General features: G+C 36.1%; 1 protein-coding gene across 4 annotated transcripts in view; it reads right to left on the bottom strand.

Moving 5' to 3' along the window:
* rap1gapb (RAP1 GTPase activating protein b) overlaps positions 1 to 27,799 on the bottom strand; it is a 439,024-nt gene that overhangs the window by 125,814 nt on the left and 285,411 nt on the right. For all 4 annotated transcript variants that reach the window (XM_030134454.1, XM_030134457.1, XM_030134455.1 and 1 more), the window contains one exon: positions 19,651 to 19,744. The gene's annotated coding sequence lies outside the window, so the exon portion shown is untranslated. The remainder of the gene's footprint in view (positions 1 to 19,650; positions 19,745 to 27,799) is intronic.

Below are 27,799 nucleotides of genomic sequence, written 5' to 3'. Positions count from 1 at the left end.
GTACTAATGTAAGGAATGATGTTCAAAGGGATCTTGCAGATGCTGATGTTCTTTTCATCTAACATTAGAGCCTGATATGGGATTTTTGGGACCAATGCTGATGTCAATATTCGGGGCTAAAAAAAGCAGATATCCAATACATCGGCTGATATCGGATATATTGGCCAATAACCGATATATGAAATAAGAAAATGAATATACACAGGATTTAATAGTCTTATATTAGATCCGTGTTTTTCAACCTTGGGGTCAGAACCCCACATAGGGTCACCTGGAATTCAAATGGGGTTGCCAGAAATTTCTAGTAATTGATAAAAAAAAAAAAAAAAAAACCAAAAAAAACCCAAAAAACCTTACTATTAAACTCGGAGAGCGCAGACCTCCACCAAGGCAGATCAGTTGCCCCCCTGATCACCACCAAAATTTAATCATTTGTGCCTTGTGCCAGTATCAACATTTCCTGAAAATTCCATCCAAATCCATCCATAACTTTAACTTTTTTTTAAACTTTTATCAAAAAATCAGACAGGCCATTTTATTTGTCTGATATTTCTCTTTTAAAGTCCAAAATATTTTTGTATTATGGTGTCTACTAAAAATTTCGCAGGCTTGTACCCCTGTCAAATCAGAAATTATCGGTGTACGGTGCACGGACACTCCAGCCTAATAGCCTCCATATTTAATGCCTACAAAGATAAACAAATGTTTCAGCACTCAGGATAATCATGCATTGTTTATTGCATAGATGTCGTGTCCAAAGCATGTGTGCTGAAAAATTCCATATATTGACAGAAACAATAAAATTAGACCCACATATTTTGATATGGTGTACGGACACTACTTGGTGTACGGACTCTACAAGGTTGGAATGGAAATCTGTCTTACCACATGGTCGCATCTTTGTTAGATCTGTAACTAAGTCTTCCTGGTACAGGAGTAAATAAACATTTGTGAACGAATAATAACAATATATCTATAAGGCATATGCGCGATATTATTGATGGAAGTATATTGGTGTACAGACACTAATTTTGGTGAACAACGCGCCATTGAAAACATGCGGTTCGACGTAAACATCCGTTTGCCTCATTGTTACCAAATTTTCTGCAGCCAGGGAGCATACCAAAATCTGTCTAGTTGTGCATATTTAGTCATAATAATACTTAAATAACAGGTTCCCATTCTATTATTACAATTAAAGGGCTGTAAAAGAAGGGTTTTCAGAACAAAATGGTTGATCGTCTTAATACTGAAAATAAGAATTGATAATCAAACAGCTGTTCAACAAAAATGATCAATAAATGAAAAGCAATGTGATGCATTTATTTTGTAATAAAAAAGACACAGGAGTTGAGTAGTAATTATTTATTGTGTTACAAAACATTATGAACAATAATTTTGCTCTCTTATAACAATAAAATTGTGCACGTTTTCACGCTCATTGGGTCGCCATTTTATCAGTTTTTATACCATTTTCTTCAAATTTGGAGGATTGCAAGATCTAGTAATAAGATGGCCAAAGAAACATTTTGGGAATAGTTTTGGGGGGATCTTTTTGGAATACTGATTAACCCTTTCATGCATGAATTATGAGAACCTTAATCAGATTTTTTTTTTTCCCTTGAGTGTTTTTATTCCTGTTTAGTTTTGAAAATTTTCTTATTAACCTATTTTTCATGGAGTTGCAAAAATGCCCACTCAGCTGGACCCCATGTGTTTCATATTTGAAGCAAAGAAAAATGTATTTACTGATATATTGTGTGAAAACTATGAATAAAAACATTTCTAATGCTGCTAATCTGTTGTTTTCTCACATTTTAACATACTATAATACTAGTTATTACTCACTTCATGGAGATAATATGCAAAAAAACAACTTTTTTTTAATGACAGTCTAATAACAATAACAAACAATGGATTTACTCTCAAACATGTTAGTGCAGATCAGGTTTATCAAGAACAGCAAAGTTACAGTAATGGTATGAATTGCAGTGTTTGGGACGATGCATAAGCGTCGACTGTGTTGGCTGATATGGAACTAAAACAACAAAATCCATGAATATATCCTCCTGAGACCCAGTAAGTAAACATTTCGCCATTTTACATTAAATAATTGCCTTAATTGGAAACAGCATGATGCAACAGTTTTTTCAGATACATTTTTTGTGTATATAATGTCCTTTTCAGTGGACATTTATTTATTTTTAAGTAAAGATGTGAAACTCTTGTCCACTACAGAAGACAAAGATGCATTGCTGGGTCTCAGGAGGATATAAGAGAACATCTTTGAGTAGCTGTCCACTGTAGTGAACACTATGCATGAAAGGGTTAATAACGGATTGCAAATATACTTGTTCATCTTGATTGTGATCATGTATGTCCTCCAATAACACACTAAAGTTGACATTTTGAATTTCAGAGTATTTCTATGAGTGAACTATAAAGGGTTAAATTCAAGATGGAGCCACTGTGGGGAAGTCACTGTAAAAATGCATGAGGGGCTGAGAGCTACACATTTCGTTTGTTTGAGCTGATTAGAAGAAACCGCGAGAAAGAGCGCGTGAGTGAGTGCGTGGCTGAACAATCAAAGAGTTTTCCTGATTGACTGGCTGCTTTGAGTGAACGTCTTCAGCCTGAATAGTAACGCTCCAACTCCAGTATTTCACGAACTCCTCACAACCAGAGCGCCATTTGAATTTCCACAGACAAATCGCCAATGATTTGCATCCAAAGCAATATCCCCACGCCTACTTGCTCGTCGCTCCTCCATTTATGCACCCTGGGTCAGACGCATCCTCAAAGGCAATAGAGAAAAATGGAAAACTAAACTTCAAAGAGACTCAATCAATGGACAGAGAAAACTATCGCTTCAACCAGAGAGAATCTGCAAGGGACCGAGCATTCAATAGATCTACAGTAGCTGCACAGACTGGCCTGACCTTGCTTTGGCTGCAGGTGCCAGAGGGAGACAAATCGCATTGAGAAACGCAACCCCTTCACCCCTTCAACACCTCAGATGAGCCGGCTGATTGTAGAGGTTAAGGTCCAAAACACTGCTGCTTGTAGACTGAAGGAACCCTCTCTCACTTTGACAGAAAAACACAGAACAATCAATGGACGTATTATGTGTTCTACAACATCCAATGCAACAGTTAGTATGTTTACTATATTTTCTCTTTTTCCACATAGAAATGCTTTGACTGCTTTGACTATAGTTATGCTGTTTACCTTGTAAAAAGTATGTTGGCTGTCACTTCGTAGTTGACAAATTTGATAATTCACTTTAATATGAGCTATAGGCGATATTCTGCCTAAGACTTTTATTGATGCATCCATGTGAGATCATACCTACACTATTTTTTTTTTTTTATTAGGGTTGCAGTTTGTAATTTATGTCTGGCAATACATTAGTTATGTTGATCTATCCATACTGTCTTTTTACTTTTTTTTTTTTAATTTTTAACTTTCATAAACAACCATAATTTATCTTTCCAGGGACCATGTTGACCCGCATTATGTAATAAATTCCCATTACGTAATTAAAGTTCAAAATGTAACGAAGAATGTCACGTCATCTTGTAATAAAGCTGCATTATGTAATAAACTGATGCATTTTGTAATAAACTACCTCAATGCATTATGTAGTCAGTTTTTTCGCATTATGTAGTAAGTTATTACAATTTGAGAAATTTATTACAAAATGCACTTGACACATTTTTATTTTCAGGAAAATCTAATGTGCTAAATTAATCTTTAAACTGTGTGGTTAAAGTTCTGATTACATTACCTGGAGCTCCTGTGACTAATTTCTTCTAAATTGCTCTGAAATGATATTAATTTGGATTGTTATTACATAATGAACCATGTTATTACATTTTTTTTTAAATAAAAATGTGTCAAGTGCATTTTGTAATAAATTTCTAAAATTGTAATAACTTACTACATAATGTGAAAAAATGTACTGTATAATGCGTTGACATAGTTTATTACAAAATGCATCATCTTATTACATAATGCCGCTTTATTACAAGATGACGCGATATTCTTATTACATATTGAACTTTTATTACATAATGGGAATTTATTACATAATGTGGCTCAACAGACCATCAGAATCACATTAATGTCTGTCACCTTAATAAATAAAAAAAAAAAAAAAAAAAAAAAAGGCAATGGCGACTGCCACAGTACTGTGGCACGAAATATCAGTTTTTGTATTGTCACAGAGCCAATCAAATGTTAACACTTGTACTAGAGCCAATCATGGATACTGTTCCATGAACTCATTAGCCTCTTGTTGCCACAGTACTGTGGTGATATATGGCGTATACTTTGGTTCATTCTTTTGTGCATTTTGCTACCACAGTACTGTGGCAATTGACAGGAGAAACCACAAATTAGTGATAGTGTGTAGTATAGAATAGGAATTATTTTTCTAAATGCTCTATATGTTTTATGGTGTTCTTTGCTCTGTTCAGTCAGGGAGGCTGGAGAAGGTGGGCGGAGCTACATGTTGGATGCAGCAGTGAGTCATGTGACTTCTCAGTTCTTTGTCAGTTGTGTTAGTGCTGTGGTCCAAATTCTGCACTCTGAACGTTGTCCCAGTAGCTGATTTAGATCAACGTCAGATTTTACCTTCCAGCACCCTTGGCGCCGTGCCCCTCCCCCATTTGAAAATCTACGAGAATTTTTTTTCTTACTTCGACCAGGAATCGAAATTGAGTCTTCTGCATTGCAGTCCAAAATGTTACCTGCTGAGCTAAATCTCTGCTGGTGCTAAAGCTGACCTATTTGCTATCTGATTGCCTTTGTACTTTTCAGGCTGTAACAAGTTAATAGTCTAGACATGACATAACAAGGGTGCTGATTGGCTCTGTGGTAATAGACCAACCGATATTTCACACACATTCTTGCCCGCCCCAACTCCAAATCTGGCTGCTCTCAAACTGTTTTTTTTTTTATTCACCCTATCCTCCAAATCCTATCAAATCCATGAAAAAATACCAGCATGTGTCCACGTGTAATGTGTGAAAACTGTATGATGTATATTTGTATATATATATACAAATATACGTATATGTATATATATATATATATATATATATATATATATATATATATATATATATATATATATATATATATATGTATATTTGTGCTTTGCATTATCCTGTGTTCTTCACTGCAAAGGACTCTGTGGCTGCACACCAGTTGCGGCGGCCTGATATCCCTACTCATCGATCGCAATCTCGTTTGATGAACTCTGTGCTGTGAAATGACAATAAATAGCAATTAATTCATTCATTCATTCATTCATTCATTCATTCATTTCATGCCACAGTACTGTGTCAGTAGCCACTTCAAAAACAAACAAACAAAAAAAAACTTAGGTAAATTAATAGTACTTGTCGACTCTATGCTCTTTGGATGGAGCTCTTCCCTTTTCAGTATATTGTCCATCCTGCTGATTCCACTGGTAGTCCTAGTCTCATAAAAACAGCTAGTTTCTCCACTGATTTTACGCCAAGGGTTCATAAGCAGTACTTCTGAGGCTATGAAAACTGTTGCATAATGTCTTGGAGAGGGAAATTAAATTGAGGATGTGGTTGTTGAAAGATGTGTCCGTGTGAAGGCATTTGTGGTCTAATGAAAACATGCTATGGTTCATACTTCATAGGGTTTACATATGTGCTGTAGTTTATAGTTGACAGATTGCTTGGATTCTTTAATTTCATGGCATGTATAAAAATGTCCAACCCTTAGCGGTGGAACGTTTCACTACAAGATTGCAATTTCTTCTACGGCTCAGTCTTAAATAAAATATTCTGTCATCTCTCTTCGCCCTAGCAAATAAAGTCTGCAGTAGAGAAGGTTATTTTCTGAAGCGCAACTTAGGTTTTTCACAATCTCACAGACAAAAACAATTCAAGTGAAGAGTGCATTCCTTACATCCTCATAGACAGGACAATAAAACAAATAAAAAACCCCTCAACATCCTATTCAGTTCCACATAACTCACGGTTATGTTTGTCCTCTGCAGAGGCATTAAGTCGAATGTTCTCTAAGGCTAATGGTAATGTTCCTGAACTCAGCTGTACATTATTTAACACATGCTTACATATTTCACATAGGCTTTGACACTGTGGTTAGCATTAAGTCTTTAAGTTTATAATTTTTGTGCATACCATACCATTAGAGTACATCAGGATTACTGCAAAAACAACAGTCTGTGCAACTTTACATGAAGGTTATCCAGCGACCAGCAGGTTAACATGACTGTGTTAATATGTTTCTGCTGACAAGAGCAGTGCAGCACCTTTCAACATCCCAAATTCAGCAGAATGTGCTTCATCTCATTCCCTGCATATCTCTGATCTAAGCTCTACTATGTGAAACTGTCTTTAGGCTTTAAAGTAGGTCAAGGCTGTTCAATGCAGAAACACTCGGTGGAATTACTTAAGAAGCTTTAACATTAACCAGCAATAAAAAACCTAACTGATTCCCTTTTGTTAAAACTACTAGCACTATTGTATATATTTACAAACCATGGCACATGTACACAGTCAATTTGAGCATTGGCAAAACAAAACTAAAGCAAAATCATAACATCTACAAAGAGACACAGAAACTGAAATACCATATAATAACATTCACAGATATATTCCTGAAAGTCTGTTGTTTGCAGCTTTATATTTAGTTACACATTACACTGGCTTACAAAAAAATGTTTTTTTTGCAAGTTGTCTAGGTTTTTTCAACTGAATTAGGACCATTTTGCACCGCTAAATCCAAAAATGACATCTGTTTTTCTCAATCAGGTCAGGTTTTTTTTTGCTAATTTGATTTTGAAAAATTTGATCTTCTCACAAAATTGATTACATTTTTGTGACTTTATCAGTTGATTTTTTTTATATAGTTCTCACCCACAATAGGTTTGAAGAGAAAAAAAATCATTTTCTAACAGGATTCCTGTTAGGTACAATGGTGTATTCACCGCAGATGTAGCAGAATACGTCAGGCTTATTTTTGCAAGATCTTCTAGTCGAAGCCATTTCATTCACCTGTAATATTAAAAAAAACAATCATAAATTGGCAAAAGTAAAATCTTCAGAACTCGTTTATTGCAAGAAATATGAAAGAATTTTGTATCATATGATGTGAAAATGCCCATAAATGTAAGCAAAAATGTTCAAAAGCCAATATGTAGCATAGTTCAGAAAGTTGACCTGATTGAGCAAAATTAATGTGATTTTTGGATTCAGCACACCAAAATTATCCTAAATCACCTCAAAAAACTTAAACAATAAATTTGTCGTTGACCAGTGTTATTAATCCCAACTACATTGCCTGGCCAAAAAAAAAAAGGCACACATGCAATATTTGACGGCACCACCTTTGGTTTTGATTACAGGCGACAGTCACTGTGACATCTGTTTTTCCACATAATGCTGATGTAGTGTCACAATAAGGTTCATAATATTTTTTTTCCATCCATAGTGGTCAGTGTATCTTCTGGTAATTGGATATTCTTTTCAGAAACAAAAGAAAAACTAGTGGTTAATTGATTTTCATTTTAAAACAGAATAATTAAAATTGAATTTCAAGGCGATTTTCTTTTCGAAGTGGCTACTGACACAGTACTGTGGTAGCAAAATGCACAAAAGAATGCACTGAAGTATACGCAATATATCACCAAAGTACTGTGGCAATAAGAGGCTAATGTGTAAAAAAAAGCCAAACAAAGAAAGAAAAAAACAAAAAAAAAACAAGAGGCGAATGAGTTCATGTAACAGTATCCTTGATTGGCTCTAGTACAAAACATTTGATTGATCTGTGGCAATAGACGAACCGATATTTTGTGTTAAAGTACTGTTGCAGTAGACTTTGCCTTTTCTTTTTCAGTGACAAAACGGATAAACCAAATTTAAAAAACAGATCGATTTTCGTTTTCTCTTTCTAATAACAAAAAATAAAGTTTCTATCTGAAAGAAATGGAAAAATGGATCAAAAACACTTGTTTTTTTTTTCATTTTCTGAGACTGGATGTTGTCATTTTCAAGGAAAGAAAATGCCTCGGTCAGAAAGATTCTTACAAACGATGGGTTTGTACTTATCTTCCAGTTCGTACGAAATCTGGAGTTAGTAGACATTTGTGGAGGGAGTGTGTCTACGATGTCCATATTTTATACGAACTGGAAGATTCGTACAAACCCATCGTTCGTAAGAATGTTTCTGACTGAGGCATTAATGCTCTTTCCTAGAAAATTACAATATCCAGTCTCAGAAAATGAAAAAAATATCACTTTTTGGTCCGTTTTCCATTTCTGTCAGGCAGTAACTTTCTTTTTTTGTTATTAGAAAGAGAAAACTAAAATCAATCTGTTTTTTTTTTAAATTGGTTTATATGTTTTGACACTGAAAAAGAAAACCACCTTGAAATTCAATTATAATTCTTCTATTTTAAAACAAAAATCAATTAACCACTAGTTTTTCTTTTGTTTCTGAAAAGAAAATCCAATTACAAAAGATACATTGACCCATAGTTGCATTAATTTTTGATTATTGATGATGGAGAATCGGACCGCTGCATCAAGTCTTCATCACATCCCAGATTAGAGTCTGGACTTCATGGTTTCTAATCCATGTGTGAAAATCATGTCTCATTCTCCCTGAACCATTCAGTCACAAACCAGATGATCCTGATCAATCCTGGCATTATCCAAACTTTTGGACATTAAAGACATGAGAGGACACTTCCTGCATCAGTTAGAATTAAATAACCTGTTCCAGCTGAAATGTTATTAACCACTTTAGTACTGACCCATGGAAGGATCTGAACTATTTGCGTAGTTACAGTTGTGTTCATAAGTTTACAGACCCTGACAGAACGTGCATGGGATGGTCTTGGATATTCTAACATGACAATGACCCAAAACACAAGGCTAAGTCCAGCTGTCATTGGCTACAGCAGAAAAAAGTGAAGGTGAAGGAGTGTCCATCTCAGTCTCCTGACTTCAATATCATTGAGACACTATGGGGAGGTCTCAAACATGCAGTTCATGCAAGAAAACCCAAAATATTAAAGGAACTGAAGGTGTTTTGCCAAGAAGAATGGGCAGCTTTACCATCTGAGAAAATAAAGTGCCTCATCCACAACAACCACAAAAGACTTCAAGCTGCCAATAGTCGCTTTTCCATTGACCCTGAAATTGCGCAAATATAACTTGCACATAAAATTTTACCTAATGGAAAAATGACAATTTGACCAAAAGTCTCATTTTTTGATTAAAAGTTTTTGCGCTGGTAAGAGGTGGTTTTTCGGGCGTAGCGCAAATGGTATATCACGCAAAATTGCAATGGAAAGACCTTTTTTCGCAATTAGAGTCAGGTGAATTAAAAAAACGGATGTTGATGTATGTTACAACAAGCAAAGAAGAAGATCAAACATGTCGCGGTCTGTGTGGACACACCAGGAAACCCGATAATTTAAATATCTGTAAAGTTTTGCGCATCTGTCCAATGGAAAAGCGACTATTGATGTTAAAGGGGCCAATACAGAGGATTAAGAACTAGGGTATGTACTACAGCTGGGTATCATGGCCAATTTCCTTAATCGATTCAATTTCGATTCATAAGGTTCTGAATTGATTAATTGCGATTCGATTCGATTCAGTATTAATTGATTCAGATTCATTTAGTGACACCAAAGTACAATTTTGAGTTGTAACTTGATTATTTGACTACTGTAGTCATGTAATACAGAATCAATATTGATATTAGAAAGGAAATAAGTATGACATTTCAGCAGTAAATAGATGAGTCTACTCTTAAATAATAAACAGGACAGAAACATGTCCATGTTTCTACAGTGGCTCAGATCGGTCTTCTGTCTCATCTTTATTCTGTTTTATGGCTGGTACTTCCAGCCTTAAGGTACATTACTGTCACCCTGGGGCACTGACACCAATTTGCCCCCCTGAAACAGAATCATGTTGGGCACTTGGTACAAGAAACTCACTGGAGGGAGAGGGTGGGCGGAGCTTCGTGATTTCCGCTTTACTATTCCTCTAACTCCGCACTCAGCCACAGGTGATCGAAGTTAATAGTTCTAGAACGACTAGCTTCCGCAACCCGCCTCCGCTGGCCAGTTCCTCCACGCTGCAGGTTCGAGTTTGAGGGGTTTTCCCCACCCTTCCTCCACGTTCCCCCTGCACCAGAACCGTCGCAAGCACGACACAGTCTCCACGAGGGGCTCGCGAGACCGAGCCGACCGCGCTTCTGCGGGTCATTTACTTGCAATCCTGCTCTGAAAAATCGAGCTCATCCACCATTAATCAATTACGCAAAATTAACAAGAAATCGATCCAAAATCGATTAAATCAACTTTTTTTTTTACACAGCCCTAGTATGTAAACTTTTGATCAGGGTCTTTTGGATAGTTTCTGTTGTCAGTATGATTTAAAAAGAGGAAACACATTTGTCTGATAATACATTTCTTCACAAAACCACTAACCACAAGTGAAAGAAAAGTTTTTGTATTATCATTCATATTCTCTGAAAAATGGCCAAAGAATCATAAATTCTGCTAAGGTATGGAAACTTAAGAGCACAACTGTAAATCCAGTGAATGTCTCCTGTAATCAAAACCAAAGGGGGTGCAGTCAGACATTGCATGTGCAACTTTTTTTTGGCCAGTTTGTTTGTTTGTTTATTTATTCATTCTTTCATTTATTTATTTATTTGTTTGTACGTTTATTTATTCATTCGTTCATTCATCCATTCATTCTTTTATTCATTTATTTATTTATTCATTCATTCATTCATTCATTCATTCATTTATTTATTAGGGACAGTGCATATTAATGAACATCTACAAAAATTGCAGCTGTAAATATACCATATTGTAGCAGCAGTGCCAATTTCCATCTGTAGTTCCTTGACAGGTGACAAGAAAGACAGTTGACCAAAAGGCAAAACATCATAAAAACCCACAGAACAACACAGTGAGGACAATCTACTGCGCTATCTATGGTACGTTTCAGACAGAAGCAACTGCTGCAGATCTATATTTGCCTCAGACGCCTCTGACAGAAGGTGCACGCTCTTCTGTCAGGAACAACAAGCTGCCAACTAGAGCTACAGGGGTGGGAGGGGGCAGTGAAGGCACCTTTCACCTGGGTGTAACAGCTGAAGTATAAAGTATATGATGTGTAAAAAAAAAAAACAGGAGCGGATGAGGAGAGAAAATTCAGTGACATAATGAAGACGAGGGCAGATGATTCTAAAGCCAAGAATACTCATGTAGAAAAGCTAATAATAACAACGCTGACTCACAGATGTACACAAGCAACCGCAGATATCAGATATGTTTTGTTATAAACCTTTGTTTCAACATAACGCCTGAGTGTTTTTCTTTTTCTTCCGATCCGTTATGCCTTCTGGCATGTGAAGAACAATGAAAGACTTTCACTCCTGCTTGTTTTGGGCTAGCGTTGACATGCTTCCCCAGGTGTGTTTCATCTTCTTTTGCTCACCCTTAACTCTTCTCCACAAAATTATTCTTTGTTCTTCTTCCGTTGTGTTTTCCTTCTCATGTCAAGTTAAGGACAGCCTGTGTGATGTTACTGTGCCCTTTTCACATCGCGACCGATCCATTTAAACCGTTTCCTTTTCAAGATGTTCACAATCATCTTTGCTCTGAGCAGCTAGTTCTTCATTTAAGACAGGGGTGTCAAACTCATTTTAGTTCAGGGGCCACTTTCAGCCAAATTTGATCTCCAGTGGGCCGGACCAGTAAAATAATAACAAGGAAAAAAGAAAAATTCTGTTATGATCAGATTTATATCTACAAAGTTCTGTAAAAAACTGAATAACATGAACAACTTGAATTGTCTTGAGAAAAAAAAGTGCAATTTTAACAATATTCTGCCTCGGTTTATCAGTTTATCATTTACACATGTGCGTTACAATCGCACAAAACATTTAGTAACAGGCAGAATATCGGTAAAATTACATTTACTTTTCTTAAGATATTTCCATTTGTTCATATTTGTTCAGGTTATTTCCACTTTTTGTAAAAGTATAGTTTGGTAATGTAAACATTTTCATGTAATTTTACTTTTTTTTACACCAAAAAAACAAAGAGAGAATTTGGCGTTATCATTATTTATAATATTTTACTGGTTCTGACCCACTTGAAATCTAATTGGACTGTATGTGTCTGTATGTGGAACCTGAATTAAAATGATTTTGACCCAACCAATTTTTGTTCAGTTTGTGTCTTATTTTGTTCATGTTGATTTATTATTAATTCTTGTTGTTTTTGTTATTTATTAGTGTAGCTGTTTTTGCTCATTTTGTTGTTTATTTTATTATTTTACTTTATTTTATGTAAATGTTTGGCTTATTTTTTTCCCACATTATTATTTTGTAGTTTAATTAATATCTTCAATCTAATTTTTTGCATTTCACAAATTTCACCCTGCGGGCCAGATTGAACCCTTTGGCGGGCCGGATTTGGCCCCCTGGCCGCATGTTTGACACCTGTGATTTAAGACAATACTTAATACATTGACAGTTTCATAACATCGTCCTCGGTCATCCACCAGAATTCTTCAGTTTTTAATCAATATAGGTTTTAAGAAGTGTTGCCCCAGAGCGTAAATATACATTTTTCACAGACATGAATTTCATTCCATCAAAAGTTCGGCCAATTTGATGTTTTTGATGGCAACTCTATAAAGTATTTTCTAGATTGACTAAAAACACTTGGTTAAAGCTGCGTATGACTTTCATCACCAATTTTTCATCAAATCTGTAAAACCCGAGTCGTAGCCCAAGTATCACAAATTGCTTCCAAAATGCCTGAGATCTTTTATTTTTTAACTTAATTTCTCTCAACATTGTTTTTTGTTTTTATCCATGACTGTAATTTTAAATGTTTTACCTGTAAATTTCTAAAATATTCTTCATGCTCTGACTGTAAATAATCATTTTCTACCACAGCTAATCATCTACTTTCTTCATATCTCACTTAGGAATAAAAATCTCCCGTTAAACTTTAAGGAAATATTGATGCTTATAAACTATATGGACAAAAATATTGGGACACATCATGGCTGCAGCTTGTACAATGTCCTGTTCATGAGGATTTGAGATAAAAACATCAAACACAATTTAAACAAAACTTACCAATCCAATGCAATGATATTTATCACAATATAAAACTATATTAGGACAGAGCCGGTAGGTCACTGGGGCATTTTCAGAAATTTGTTGCTCTGTGCATTGTGGGAAGCGGAGTGCCACGCAAGTGCTTTCACTTGGTCGACATGTTTGTTGTTGCTGATACTGCAGCTGCGTGGAGCTCTTCTTCCCACAGTGCACGTCGTGACAAATTTCCAAAAATGCCCCAGTGACCTACTGGCTCTGTTTGTAAACACATGGAGTGTTTATGTTGGAGTACACAACACACTACCATTCTGTACCTTCCCCTGCTAGCAATTGCCATTCACCCAAATCAGTATCCTACTTCTCAAAACCAGCATGTACAGTTATTATGTGACAAAAATCTTACATCATAATTATTAGTCTTTTATCAGATCAAGACCAAATTTCCAGCACTATTTGTACCTTGCATTAATATTGCTGCAACACCAGTGGTCGTGATCAGTTTTTGAGAGATCCGGTTACCATTTTAAAACTCACATTGTTAAGTTATGTTGATACATTTAAATTTACATGTCACTGAACTGGCTTACAACCTTGGGCCATAATGCCAATGACTCATGAAGTTAAACTGAAATTTCGTAACTCATTATGTTAAATGAAAGTAAATTATAGACAGGGGCGTAGAATTGCATAGGGATGCTAGGGACACGTCCCTACCAATATCCATCCACTACTGTGTACTCACTATCAATCCAACCACTGTCCGTAGTGTTTAGTCAATGATTATGGCACACAAAGGGTTAACAGTCGGTCTCTGCTAGAAGTCCCGCCTCCAACGTAAATATCTCTCTCCGATTGGCTCTTTGGTTTTGCTAACGTACATGTGATTGGCCGTCCCCGCTGTCACTCCATCTGCTTGTAAAAGGAACCTGCTAGTTGGACCGCTAACGTAACTTTTCAACATGTTTGGCATTTGTTCTGCCTGGGTCGTGTCAGTTAGATGGATTTGAATATCAGTGGTGTCATTTAGATCTACATTTGTACATGTGTTTGTTTGTGTGTGTGCACGCCCGTGCGTGTGTGCTCGGTAATTACGATTTGAAGAATGTCAAAGAAAAGAAAACTGGACAAAAGACATTTCTTTAGGAGTCAAACTGTAAGTTAGTTTAAGGGTATAGAACTGTAGAGGCTCAACACAGATATTGAATAAAAGATATTATTCAATGCCAAACAGAAACACTTTTTAAAAGTTATTTTACTTATTATTTTCATGTATTTCTATGGGAGAGAGCAACTGTTTAAAAAACACACGTAAAGACAATTTGTGGGGAAAATACAATAAAACCTCAGATTCTAAATGTGATTCTAGATGTGATTTTATCCATATTTTTGCGGAATAAATTACATGTATTAATTGAAAGTAAAAGCCTTTTTTGCTCAGGCAGTAACTGTACCATCAAACTGTATGATCACTGTATCCCTAATCTGTTCATCTGTCATGGATAAGCATATTTATGTCAGGTGACAAACAATAGAGAGGCAGGAGGAGGTAGAGGAGGAGATAGAGGAGGAGAGGCTGGAAATTCACAGGTGAGGTTAAATAATAATGCATATGTTAGTCATGAGAACAACATTGCAGAATGCATTAAATTCTTGTATTGTTTTTAGGTATTTACCTCCGCCAAGGAGGTTATGTTTTTGCCAGGGTTTGTTTGTCTGTCTGTTTGTTTGTTTGTCTGTCTGTTTGTTTGTCTGTCCGTTAGTGTGCAACATAACTCAAAAAGTTATGGACAGATTTTGATGAAATTTTCAGGGTTTGTTGGAAATGGGATAAGGAAGAAATGATTAACTTTCGGGGGTGATCCGGAAGAAATCCTGGATTCTGGATCACTTTGAAATTTTCGTTAACATTGTGGTAAATGGGGCCAAAATTTTCGTTTCCCAATATCTCACTTAATTATTGACCAAAACTCATGAAATTTAACTCAGGAATTGACAATGGGGTTCTCTATCACATTTCAAAGGCTGATCCGGATCTGATCCAGAAGGCGGATTTTATTTTAAAAAATAAATGTAGGATTTGTATCACCAATTATGTGGGGAATTTTTGTGCTTGGCGGAGGTCTGCGCTCTCCGAGTACTTTTCTAGTCAGATATGCATTATAAACATGTCAATTACTGAATTTTTTTTTTCTGACTATGATTGTTTGCTTGTTTGATCAGCTCTACATGACATGAAATTATGATTACAAATGCAAAAAAACATCAACTTTCAGGAGTACTGCCTTCGAGCACTTATGTGTCCCCACCAATGGCAAAATCAAACCTACTCCCTTGATTATAGAAACAAGTTATGGTAACTAATTGAGCTTATGACTTTTTACAGTGTAGTCCTTCATCATTGGCCTCGAAGTGTCCCTAAATCAGTCCAAAATCAAATATATGATTCATCTGTAATGTATATGTTGCTGATTATGTCCATGTCAACTTTGCTATCGGTTTAAGGAGGCCACTCAAATGTGGCGGTAACTATTTGTTCTCTAACGCCCAAATCCCCTCCCCCATCCCGCCACTTTTCTTCTTTTTTTTTCAACTGATAACTTGTAAGTTAAGTCAACCTAGATGAAAAAACTTTCAATCAGTCAAGACAGTGAATTAATGGATGTTTAACTTTTGAAAACTAGAACAGCTGAGTTGAAAATCCAAAACTAGTTGGAGCTGTTAGAGTTGAAGAGCAAAAAAAAAAGTGCACATAACTAATTGTGGCTGTAATGTTTTGCAGTGTGGCTATTAACAAGAAGCAAAAGACGACAGAGATCCTTCAACGAAATGAATGTAATGAGAAATGTTAAATCTCAAACAAAATCAAGCCACCGATTGTGTTTGTTTTCATGATGTACTGTGGCCAGCATTATGTTTACAACAAAATGTAAATAATATGGCATGAGTTGCACATTGATGTAATTTTGGCAAGACGGGGTTGAATCTGAAATAATGATCTGAGCACAATCACTCTCATGGATAACACCGACATGAGGCTGTTTTTTTATATTCTTTACAATTCATGAGCTTCCAGTTACAATATAAAAGCCTAGTCGATGCTAATTACTGCACTGCAGTTGTACATTAAATCATCACCAACTATTCAAGTAACACTTCACATCCATATGTGTGTATGGGTTCTTCTAATATGTGGTGAACACTGGGAAGGAATTTAATGAGAACCACTGTAGTCTTTTACAACCATGTCTTTATCCGAAAATCCAATCATTCATCTTTGAGTCCAACTAAATGGAAGAAAATGTATTCCTCTGCACAAATTGAAATATATCAGACCCAAATGATGTGATTTAATGTTTGCTCCTAAAAACCAAGAAGCAAAACACTGATGCCAGCTCAGATCATGGTCACTAGGGATGTCCCGATCCAATCTACAGATTGTTATCGGCTGCCGATCTGGCGTTTTTTAGAACATTGGATTGGATTTAGTCACGAGATCGGGCCGATCTGTACCCGGTTCTGGGGTGGGGGTAAACACATGTCCTGCTCCCTCAAATTAAAGTTTCTGAAGGTAACAGAAAGGAGAATTAGCTGCACAACAGCGGGAGGCTTAGAGGAATTAGTAAAACTTCTATAGGTTTCACTTTCACTTTAACGTGATTCGCAAGTCGGGTATTTTTCAACCCACGGGGCTTTTGTGGAATTATTTGACCCGACCCAACCCGACCCGCGAGTAACCCGAAGATGTGTGCATCACTAACGTACGGCACAAAACACACCCCCATATAATACCTGGGCGGCAGTGGATCAGTTGGTAGAGCGGGTCGCCCAATGACCAAAGGCAATGTTGAAGTGTCCTTGGGCAAGACCCTGAACCCTACATTGCTTCCAGTAGGGCCTGGCAGCGCCTTGCATGGTGGCAGCTGCCTACTGGTGTATGAGTGTGTGTGTGACTGGGAATGTGAGGCTTTTGCCGCGTTTCCACTGTGTGGTACCGGCCCGACTCGACTCGACTTTTCTGCATTTCCATTACGAAAAAGGACCTGGAAGCTGGTACCCAGTACAAGTTTTTTGGTATCACCTCCGCCGAGGTTCCAAGCGATACTAAACTGTGATGTATAACACTGCAGACCACTGATTGGTCAGACAGTTTTTTTCACTGACCCACCGTTTTACAAAAAAACAGATGCGGGAGCGGACAGTAAATATAGCAGTACATTAATCCACAGGATAACAGCCCAAAACTACACCATGGTCAGTCGAGGAGATTCAGATTCAGAATTTTTACATTGGTGGCCGACGTAAAAATTCAGACGAGACAACACATAACGAGTGAGTTTATCAACAACTCCCTGGGCAGACGACGCAGAAATTATGCGCCGCATCGCTATGACATCCAGGTACTGTAAATTCTGTAGTATCCTGTAATGGAAACAGTCTCCAGAAATGCCGAGCCAAGCCGAGTCGAGCTGGTTCCACAAAGTGGAAACGCGGCATTTGTAAAGCAATTTGGGCACCATAAATGTGTGGAAAAGTGTTATTTAAGTACCGACCATTTACCATTTACCTGGATGGACCTGTCCATAGATGCGCTACAGCAGTGGTAAACATACAGCCCGTGGGCCAAAGGTTCTGATTTGTCACAGTATGAATTTGGAAAGTGCAAAAATTATACTGAAGTTATTAAGAGTCACAGGTGTCACAGGTGTTTTAGTTCAGGTTCCACATTCAGCCCACTTCAGCTAAAATTTGCTTAGAGGTCTTATTTATGTCTTTGTGCATAAGAAATCAATAGAAGTGAATCCCCAAAGGAACTATGTGTTGGTAAATGCAAGTTCTGCAAATTTACAGGATTTCAGTTCTGTTGCAATATGTTGATGCTCATATGAACTATGTTTTCAGCTCAAAAATGTCCAATTTCATCACAATTAATGCTATATTTTCATGTCACAAATGGCCAAGTTATATTTTATCTGAATTTTCCTGAAAAACAAATATTCTATTCTTTTAGATTCCCCAGTTTTTCTTACAAGATTCGATCCTACATATCACATGTTTTATTTTTACAGGTTGCAATATGGAGTATGGTACTGATCCATCCTGTTTATGTTACGCCAATACATACATTAAGAATGTCACACGTCACTTTTTAAATCAACAGTTTTCTAATAATAAGCATTTTTATGAAGAAATAACCATTCTATATTGTTATTTTCTCTTTAGTATGATGATAAACTATACAATAAATTATTATGATACTAGTTTTTGCACAGGGATCATTTGTGGAAAGGTAACATGGCTACCGAGCATCAGTATGATGGGATCTGTAACAACCATGTCACATCCGTCCACTGCCACATTTTGTGTTTTTGTGTCAGCTGTTATTGTTTTAGATCCACAATACTAACATTTATGAATAAGAGGAGAATTAGAAATAGTAAGTCTATAAGTTTATTACTAATAAAGTACTGGTACTGACCAGAGCATCATGGGTAATGTCACGTCCGTCCACCAGTAAAAGTTTTCACATACACGTGCTATTCAAAATCCAATATTTCTGAAAATATAGCTTCCACTGTCAAATAATATCAGTAGTCTGTGCACAAATTGTCAGGACCTGTGCCTGTGTGACCCTCAGCTCCTCTTTTGTTATAATCATTATCATCATCATACTCACCTGCTGGCGCTGCGTGGCTGCAGCCAATTACCATTGGCCTATTTAAGGATTAGGTTTGCAGCCATGCAGCGCTGGTCCATTACTCCTCATTCCTTTCCATAGCCCGGACAATTACCCATATTCATCCACGGACTCTGACCCCAGGTTTTGTATGTTTTTTTTTTATGGACTCTGTTTTCTGATTTAGTTTTTGTGTTAGGTTTTTGTTGTGTTGTTTTCAGATTTTGTTAAATAAACTTATTTTTTTTCCCCTTCAGTACCGAGCATTTGAGTCCTTTCTTTTCCCCTTGTGACACAAATGTATTAGCATTATTTCAACACAATTCTATGCATTTCTCACAACTTTTTTTTGTGACAAAAATGGCCACTCATTTGACCCCCTAAGTAAATTTTAGCCGACTTGTGATCTGAAGTAAAGAAATAGCATAATAATCTATAAATAATGACTCCAAATTTAAATCAAAATTTTATTGCAAAAAGTCGGTATTGGATCAGTATCGGTAAAACTAATCCTAAAAAAATCCGATTGGATCGGACAAAAAAAATCCAGATCGGGACATCACTAATGGTCACTGGTGTCATTACATTTTTTTTAATGGTTTACACTTATTCCTATTACATTCTACTTTTATAATTCATGCCCAATGGTCTGCTGTGGGAAAAAGTATGTGTGTAGAACTTTCTGCATATTAACTCTCGTTATTATGTTCAGATTGTTGCAGATTCTAACTATAGCAGCAGGTCTACATGTGCAAACCTGAAAAAAAGAACGAGAACACCATCAGGTCAAAAGGTTGTGTTACCTTTGAAAGTGAGGGAAGAGGAAATGGAGGATGAGAGTGCGCTAATGAGGGCTCTATTTCATCAGAGATCCGAGAAATCCTTCCATCTTGTTTCCTGTGAATCAGGAAGCAGAGGGGTAGGAGAGAAAAAAAAAAGAGAAAGACAGAAGTTATGACTTGCCTGGAGTGGAGTTTCTCATTTAAGCAACATGAGCACAGGAAAATGTCTGCAACAAGATTGCCTCATTCTATCAAAGAGGATCATTCAAGTCTAACTACAACAAGGAGGATGATGTTACTAAACCACTTATTACACAAATACTACGACTAATGCAACTTCACTGGGTGATGCTGTAATTCAGGTGAGATTTTGTCCTTATGCATGTCATCATTAAACAGAGTGGGGATTTTTTATTTTTTTTTTATTTTTTTTTTTCAGGATCAACACTGATAATGATTATTAGAATCAAAAAGCTATAAAAACTGATTTTTTTTTTTTTTTTTTTTTGATCAGTGTATTTTTATTCATATTCAGTCTCTCAAACATACAAAAAGTAAGAAAAACACTGGTCCAATTCCATTTTAAAAAAGCAAAATATCACTCCTTTAATGATTTGCAAATATGTGGCAAACTCAGAGCAATTATTTTTCTGGTAGCAGGTAAAAAAAAAAAAAAATCTTATAAATGTGACAAAACTCTATAATTAATTTCAATAACTTGAAGCGTGCTTTGTTTTATGTATTGCTGTCTTTGTGTTAAAGCACAGGTCTCAAACATATGGCCTAGGGGCCAAATCCATCCCCCACCAAAGGGTCCAATCCGGCCCGTAGGATCAATTTGTGAAATGCAAAAATTCCACTGAAGATATTAACAGTCAATGGTTTTACTTTAGGGGCCATAAAAAGCCCTACTTTAGTCTCAAGTGGGTCAGATCAGTAAAATACTACCATAAAAAATCTACAAATAATGACAATTCCAAATTTTTCCTCTGTGTTAGTGTAAAAAAAAAAATAAAAAGTGAAATTACATGTAAATGTGTAAATTCACAAACTAGCCTTTCACAAAAAAATTTGAAAAACTAGAAATGTGTTAAGAGAAGTAAGTGCAATTTTACTAATATTCAGCCAGTTACTAAAATATTTTGTAAATTTGCAGATCCATTGTGATCTGTAAGTTGTAATGCACATTTACAAATGATAAGCAGAGGCAAAATATAGTTAAAATTGCACTTATTTTTCTTAATAAATTTCAGTTTTTTCATGGTTGTTCATTTTATTCACATTTTTAAAAGGACAGTTTATAGATGTAAATGTTTCCATAATGTAATTTTACTTTTTTTACTATAAAACACATTGAAATGTTTGGAGTTGGCATTATTTACATATTATTATTAGAGGGGGGAGGCTTAATATCAAATACCACATTAGCCCTGATTTTCTGATGCAACAAGATGTTCTAAGCACTCCTGTGCAATTTTTTTTTTTAAATTTTCATCCCCCCCCCCAAAATTACTTTTTTAACTCTGAAAATCGCAACTTTCACAGCCTCTCTACTCTTTTGTCCAGTGCAGTGTATAAATATGTTCATGATGGGCCATTTAATGATCTTGTCAGTGCCATATTGTATTGTAAAAGTACTTCGTACTATGAAAAGTCTAATGTCAAGGTCATGTTGTAGGTTAAAGGTCACCAAAATGCCTAGTTTTTTCAAAAATTCATACCATTCCGACTTTTTATCAAATGTGTCCTAAGTTCTCTTCCCCCTTGTTTCCTGGTGGGATCCCCCAGGGCCTTTGGCCCTTTCAAAGCCACATTAGAGATAAAATATTGTAACATATACATTCCATTTGAATTTGCCACCATTAGTGTGGCGGGAAACATTAGCACAGATTTTAGAGGGAACCACTAACACGTCATTCATTCATTCATTTTCTGAACCCGCTTTATCCTCACTAGGTTGCTTGGAGCCTATCCCAGCTACTTATGGGTGAAGACGGGGTTCACCCTGGACATTTCGCCAGTTCATCACAGACTGAACATATAGAGACAAACAACCACTGTCACATTCACACCTATGAGTGATTTAGATTAACCAGTTAACCTATCAGTGCATGTGTTTGGATGGTGGGAGGAGCCAGAGTACTCGGAGAGAACCCATGCAGACATGAGGAGAACATGCAAACTCCACACAGAAGGGTCCCACCCCCATCGACTGGTGTTGGAATGGAACCCAGGACCTTCTGTCTGTGAGGCACCAGTGCTAACCACTGCACCACTGTGTCGCCCGCAACAGGACATACACATGTAAATGTCAAAGTCATGTGAAACTACTGTTTGTTATTTTTGACATGTCTATATGGAGAATACACTGAGTAAATAATTCTGTTTAATGTGTATTATTGAATGGAAGTTGTTCGTGGTCAGTAGATGTGTTATGAGGAGAGAACCTGAGCCCAACATTTTGAAGAACCCACATGAACAGTTTAATTCCATGAAATATACATTTTGGACCATTTGGGTGACCTTTGACCTATAATTTGACCTTGACACTACACCTTTTGTAATGCAAAGCACTCTTAAGACATGGCATGTCTCACACAAAAAACATTTAAGGGTCCAGCATGAGCAGATTGTTACATTGTACTTTATCAAAAGTGAAGAAGGTTTGAAAGTTGCCAAAAACCCCATGTTTTCAGGGTTGTTGAGCCGCATTATGTAATAAATTCCCATTATGTAATAAAAGTTCAAAATGTAATAAGAATGTCACGTCATGTTGTAATAAAGCCGCATTATGTAATAAACTGACGCATTTTGTAATAAACTACCTCAATGCATTATGTAGTAAATTTTTTCGCATTATGTAGTAAGTTATTACAATTTGAGAAATTTATTACAAAATACACTTGACACATTTTTACTTTCAGGAAAATGTAATGTGCTAAATTAATCTTTAAACTGTGTGGTTAAAGTTCTGATTACATTATCTGTAGCTCCTGTGACTAATTTCTTCTAAATTACTTTGAAATTATATTTATTTGGATTGTTATTACATAATGAACCATGTTATTACATTTTTTTTTTTTAAATAAAAATGTGTCAAGTGCATTTTGTAATAAATTTCTCAAATTGTAATAAGTTACTACATAATGCAAAAAAATTTACTACATAATGCATTGAGGTAGTTTATTACAAAATGCGTCAGTTTATTACATAATGCGGCTTTATTACAAGATGACGTGACATTCTTATTACATTTTGAACTTTTATTACATAATGGGAATTTATTACATAATGTGGCTCAACAAGGGTTGAAAAAGTAATTTTCGGGGTGGGGGTGGGGGGTTTGGATGAAATTTCAAAAAAAAAAATTACACAGGAGTGCTTAGAACATCTTGTTGCATCAGAAAATCAGGGCTAAAGTTGAATCTGAAAATTTTCCTGAAATAAGCCCCGCCCCCATTATTATTATTATTTGACTGGTCCGGCCCACTTCAGATCATATTGGGAGGATGTGGCCCCTGAACTAAAATGAGTTCGACACCCCTGTGTTAAAGTGTTTTATGTGTTCTTATGAAACATTCACTCACTCATATGCATGTATTATATGTTTATGTGATTGTTGTGACACCTGACCATAGACTGTCGAAGAAAACGATCCAATTGGCTACGCTGGCACATGTAAATCAGGCAGACGCAGAGGTCAGAGCATGTCTAATTGTTCACAACTTCTGCCTGTTCCATCCCAATTAGTGAGCGTCATAACTAAGGCTGTTCATTCATTTCACTGCTCGATGCAAAGTGAGTCTCTAGCTCTACTCAGGGGTTGGTGAACTCAGCGAGAGTCTGCGACATGTGCAGATGTTTCAGAGTGTTACAGGAACAGAGTCACTGCCAAAAACAAAATGACATACTGTATAAGCTGCTGGGGTATATGTTAATTTGCCTGTTCATGTTTACTAACCCTGTAACTTCCATGAATTTCATTTCAATATTTTATATCAAACATTTAAGACGATGAAATGAGAGCAAACAAAAACAACAAAGTGGTCCCCCCTCCACTCTCTCCTTCTCTCCTCCCCCGTTTAGAGCACATTTCACTGGAAAACCTAAACCGAACCACCACCACACAACACCCAGCAGTAGAACCATTCTGTTTGGTCCCCTCTCCTCAACTTTCTACAGACACGATCCCACTTTTCACCCTCATTTAAAAAAAACATTTGTCTTTTCTTTCTTTTTCTTTCCCTGTACACTAGGATTTGTATCGGCAAGAATCTGGTGATACGATACACATCACAATACTAGGATCACGATACGATATATTAAGATATATCATGATACTGTTAAAAAGGCAATTTTTTTTTTTAAATGATTATTTCCTTTAAGAATTAAATCACACCTGAAATATGCACAAACGCTAAACACTTTTTTTTTTTTTTTTTTTTAATTTTTTAAAAATCAGAACAGGATCTAATTCTATATCACAAAATTTTACATTTTACAGACATTACAGTTTAAGATCCTGTTCAAATGTTCATATTCTATTAGTTCATAACTAACATCATAATATTATTTTTGTGCAATCCCAACAAAGGAACTAACATTATTTAATAAAAGACTGTTAAATAATGATAAATAAAATACAAACAAACAAAAAAAAAAGAACCTCCACCATATCTGTCTTTGAATAAATACCTAAAAATACCCCCCCCCCCCCCTTTTTTTTTTTTTTTTTTTTTTTTTTGTGGGTACTTGTGGGTGTGTTTTTGTTTTTGTTTTGTTTGGTTTTTGTTTTTTGGCATTTATATATATATGTATATATTCTTTGCATGGAGTCTATCCCAACTGCAGGTTCAGAAAATGAATAAATAAATGAACACATCTGTTTTACTACAGATTTTTTTAAAATTTTTTTTGTACATATGTGATTTTACTTTTGGTTTTCAGGGTAAATTTTTTTTTCTTTTTTTTTTTCATTCTTATTCTTATTTTCATTGTGGGTTTGGTTCTTGTACACCTTGTTCAAAAAAAAAAAAAAAAGAAAAATGGTAAGTGTGGCTCTGATTTCAGTTTTTTTTTTTTTTTTTTGTTGGACAGTGACTATTATATTTTTCTGTCAGATTTGTATTGCCTGAATTGTTGAGTTTGTCTTTGTTGTGCCATACTTTTCAATAAAAATATTTTTAAAAAAAACAAACAAAAAAAACAAACCTAAAAATATCATAACAGTATTTTTTAATATCGATACAGTATTGTGAAATGAAATATCACGATATATTGCAGAACCAATGTTTTCTTACACCCCTGCTTTACACTTTTGTCTATATGAGCCCTCCCTCTATGTATATGTATACAAGCAAGGAATGGATGAACATGTGCATATAAAGTTTGAGATTGTTACTTAAACACAAGCTGTAGGTAAAAATAAAGTTATCCTCTGAAGAGGGGTGGTGATGGTGGGTTAAAGAAAGAAGAAAAAAAAAAAAAAACACAAAGTGGTTGTATAAAAAATGGAAATATAACGCAGATAGAAATCCTAACTTGATATATTCAATTTGCATATTTTCAAAGGACTAGGAAGAAATAAGCCTTAGTCACTCCCACCCCTCCTTCAGCAGGGACACTATAGAAGATTTGCATGTGTTTATTTACTTGTGAGTGTGTTTTGTGCTGAGAGCTGGTTATTTGTTGACATTGGCTAACTAACGATGGTTGCCCACGTCATGATACACAACAATTACGCAGATTTTTATGTAGGAGTTTCTGCAAAAATCCTAGTGCTTCAGAGTTCTTCAGTGCCTCTCCTCTGCTTCTCTTCCACTGTAACAATATACAACAGATATATGTCCACAGTAAGATTATAATAGTTTTGGATTTTTCATTATACTTTAGTTTTAGTTAGTTTTGACTTTTTTTTCTCTAATTCAGTTTGTTTTAATTAGTTTTTAGAGCAGGTTTGCTAGTTTGTATTATTATTTTTTCTTCTAAATGCTTAGTTTTAGTTTAGTTTTAGTATTAATTTTAGTTTTGTCATATCTTTTCTCTTCTTTGCTGTCGTATTCAAATAAACCCCAGACAGGACTCTGCTTTCTCCCAACTTTAGTCTCCATGTTTCCAGGTAGAGTGGGAACGAAAAAAACGACTCTAAACGACATGTGACGAGAAGTGACGGAGCGTGAAGTGTCGTACGATGCCATTAGCTAAAATTGCTCAAGTGAAATAAATTGATTTCATATCAATCCAACACTGACAAAAACAAAAGGAATTTTATCCATATTTTTCATTCGTTTTAGTTAGTTTTTTAAGCACACAATACAGTTTCAGTTAGTTATTGTTTTTTCTTTTAATTATTGTTTTTATTTATTTCAGTTGATGAAAATGTTTTTTCAGTTCTAGTTTTTGTCATTTCGTTAGTTTTCGTTAACAATAATGACTTTGGTCCACAGTTATCCAGCTTCCAGCACAACACATTCAGAATCTCACCTAAAGAACAGTTAGGCTGAATCCCAATTCACCCCTTGGCCCCTCCCCCTTACCCCTACCCCTCCGTTTTGCGTGTACAAGTGAAGGGGTAGTGTTGTCCTGATTCTCAATTAGGCGGATTGGAAGGGCTAAGGTGGAGGGCTGTTTGGCCCTCGAAACTAAGATATTTCAGGACCACACTATGAACGGAGGGGTAGGAGAAATTTCTCATAATAGAGGGTATGCACATACGTCACTTCCCCCCCAGGCCACGCCCCTCTAAGTCAGACTGAGTGTCAAAAACCAACCTGCTCAACATGACGGAGTACAGCAGTAAACACAGGGAGACCAGGAAAATGTGAAATATGAAATTAAATGAAGGACAATTGGACTGGACATGGATCCGTACGAGCTACCAAAGAACAAGTGGTCCACGAACACTGACATGTGGACAGAAATCACATATCCTGACATTCAGGTGTAAGGGATCATCGCTATTTTTACCTGAAACAAATATACATGGTTTCATCATCACTGACAACCAGGGTCCAAAACTACGGCCCAGAACCAGCTGATCCAAAGTGCATTTCCAGTAGACCGTGGACTGAGCCCAGTGAATATATGCAGGATCTACTGGTACTGAGGAGATTTACTGAGTCTAGTTCAGATCCAGTACTTTATACAACACAGATACTACTGCTTTGTACGAGCAGGGTACAACTTTAGTCTTGTAAATCATATTTTTCCCACCTGTTATTAAATTACGACATTATTCTTGTAATATTATGGCTTCATTGTCGGAATATGACGACTTTAATTTCATAAACGAATGACATTTTTGTTAAATTATGAGGTTTTTTTTATAACTACGACTTTATTCTCATAACATTGTGATTCTTTTTGTATTCGACTTTATTATCATAAAATTATGGGTTTTATACCAACATTTTATGACTTTATTCTTGTAGTGACAAGTGTTTTTATTTTCTTATGTGGTCCTAATACTCCGTCGTAGCTTTATTCTCCAGTTCCCTCGTATTTGAAAAACTAGGCTAGCCTCAGTTTAAGTTAGTTTACTAATCATGTAGGAGCACAAGGTTCAGAATCACAAAATGAAGACAAAAACCATGAAAGATCTGATCATGAAACCAAGAGCTTTACTAAGAAGTAACGTCAGCCAAAACAATATGTAATTTAAGGAATGATTTTACCCAAAAGCACAGCATAAATTAATGCTACCTGACACCAAATGGAATCCACAGATCTGGGTTTGGTTTCCTGGATTTGTGGATCCATCTACTTCTCTTTTTTTTGTCTTTCATTGTCTGTAAAACGATAGCTCCGACTGCTTTTCAAACCTGTTCATACAATCAATCTCACAACAGCTCTTCCTCATTTTTTATTAAATATTGTTCTTAAGTTTAGACAGGATTAAAGCCAACGCTGCCACTCATCTCCCTCTTTCTGCCACTCAGTGGGTGGAACCACGGTGACTTCCGCTAGCGATGACGTCACATGCATACCCTCTATTCCAGGGGTGTCAAACATGCGGCCCAGGGGCCAAATGCGGCCCAAATGCAGCCCAGGGGCCAAAGGGTCCAGTTCGGCCCCTGGGATGTTTTTGCCAAGTGCAGTGAATTGAATTAAGCAAAAAAAAAAAAAAATTTTTGCTTGAATTAAGGAAAAAATCTTGAATTAAGCCAAAAAA

The sequence above is a fragment of the Sphaeramia orbicularis genome, chromosome 5 (genome assembly GCF_902148855.1).
Source record: "Sphaeramia orbicularis chromosome 5, fSphaOr1.1, whole genome shotgun sequence".
Lineage (NCBI taxonomy): Eukaryota > Metazoa > Chordata > Actinopteri > Kurtiformes > Apogonidae > Sphaeramia > Sphaeramia orbicularis.
The sequence above is the reverse complement of the archived record's forward strand: the minus strand, read 5'-3'. Positions and strand labels throughout refer to the sequence as shown.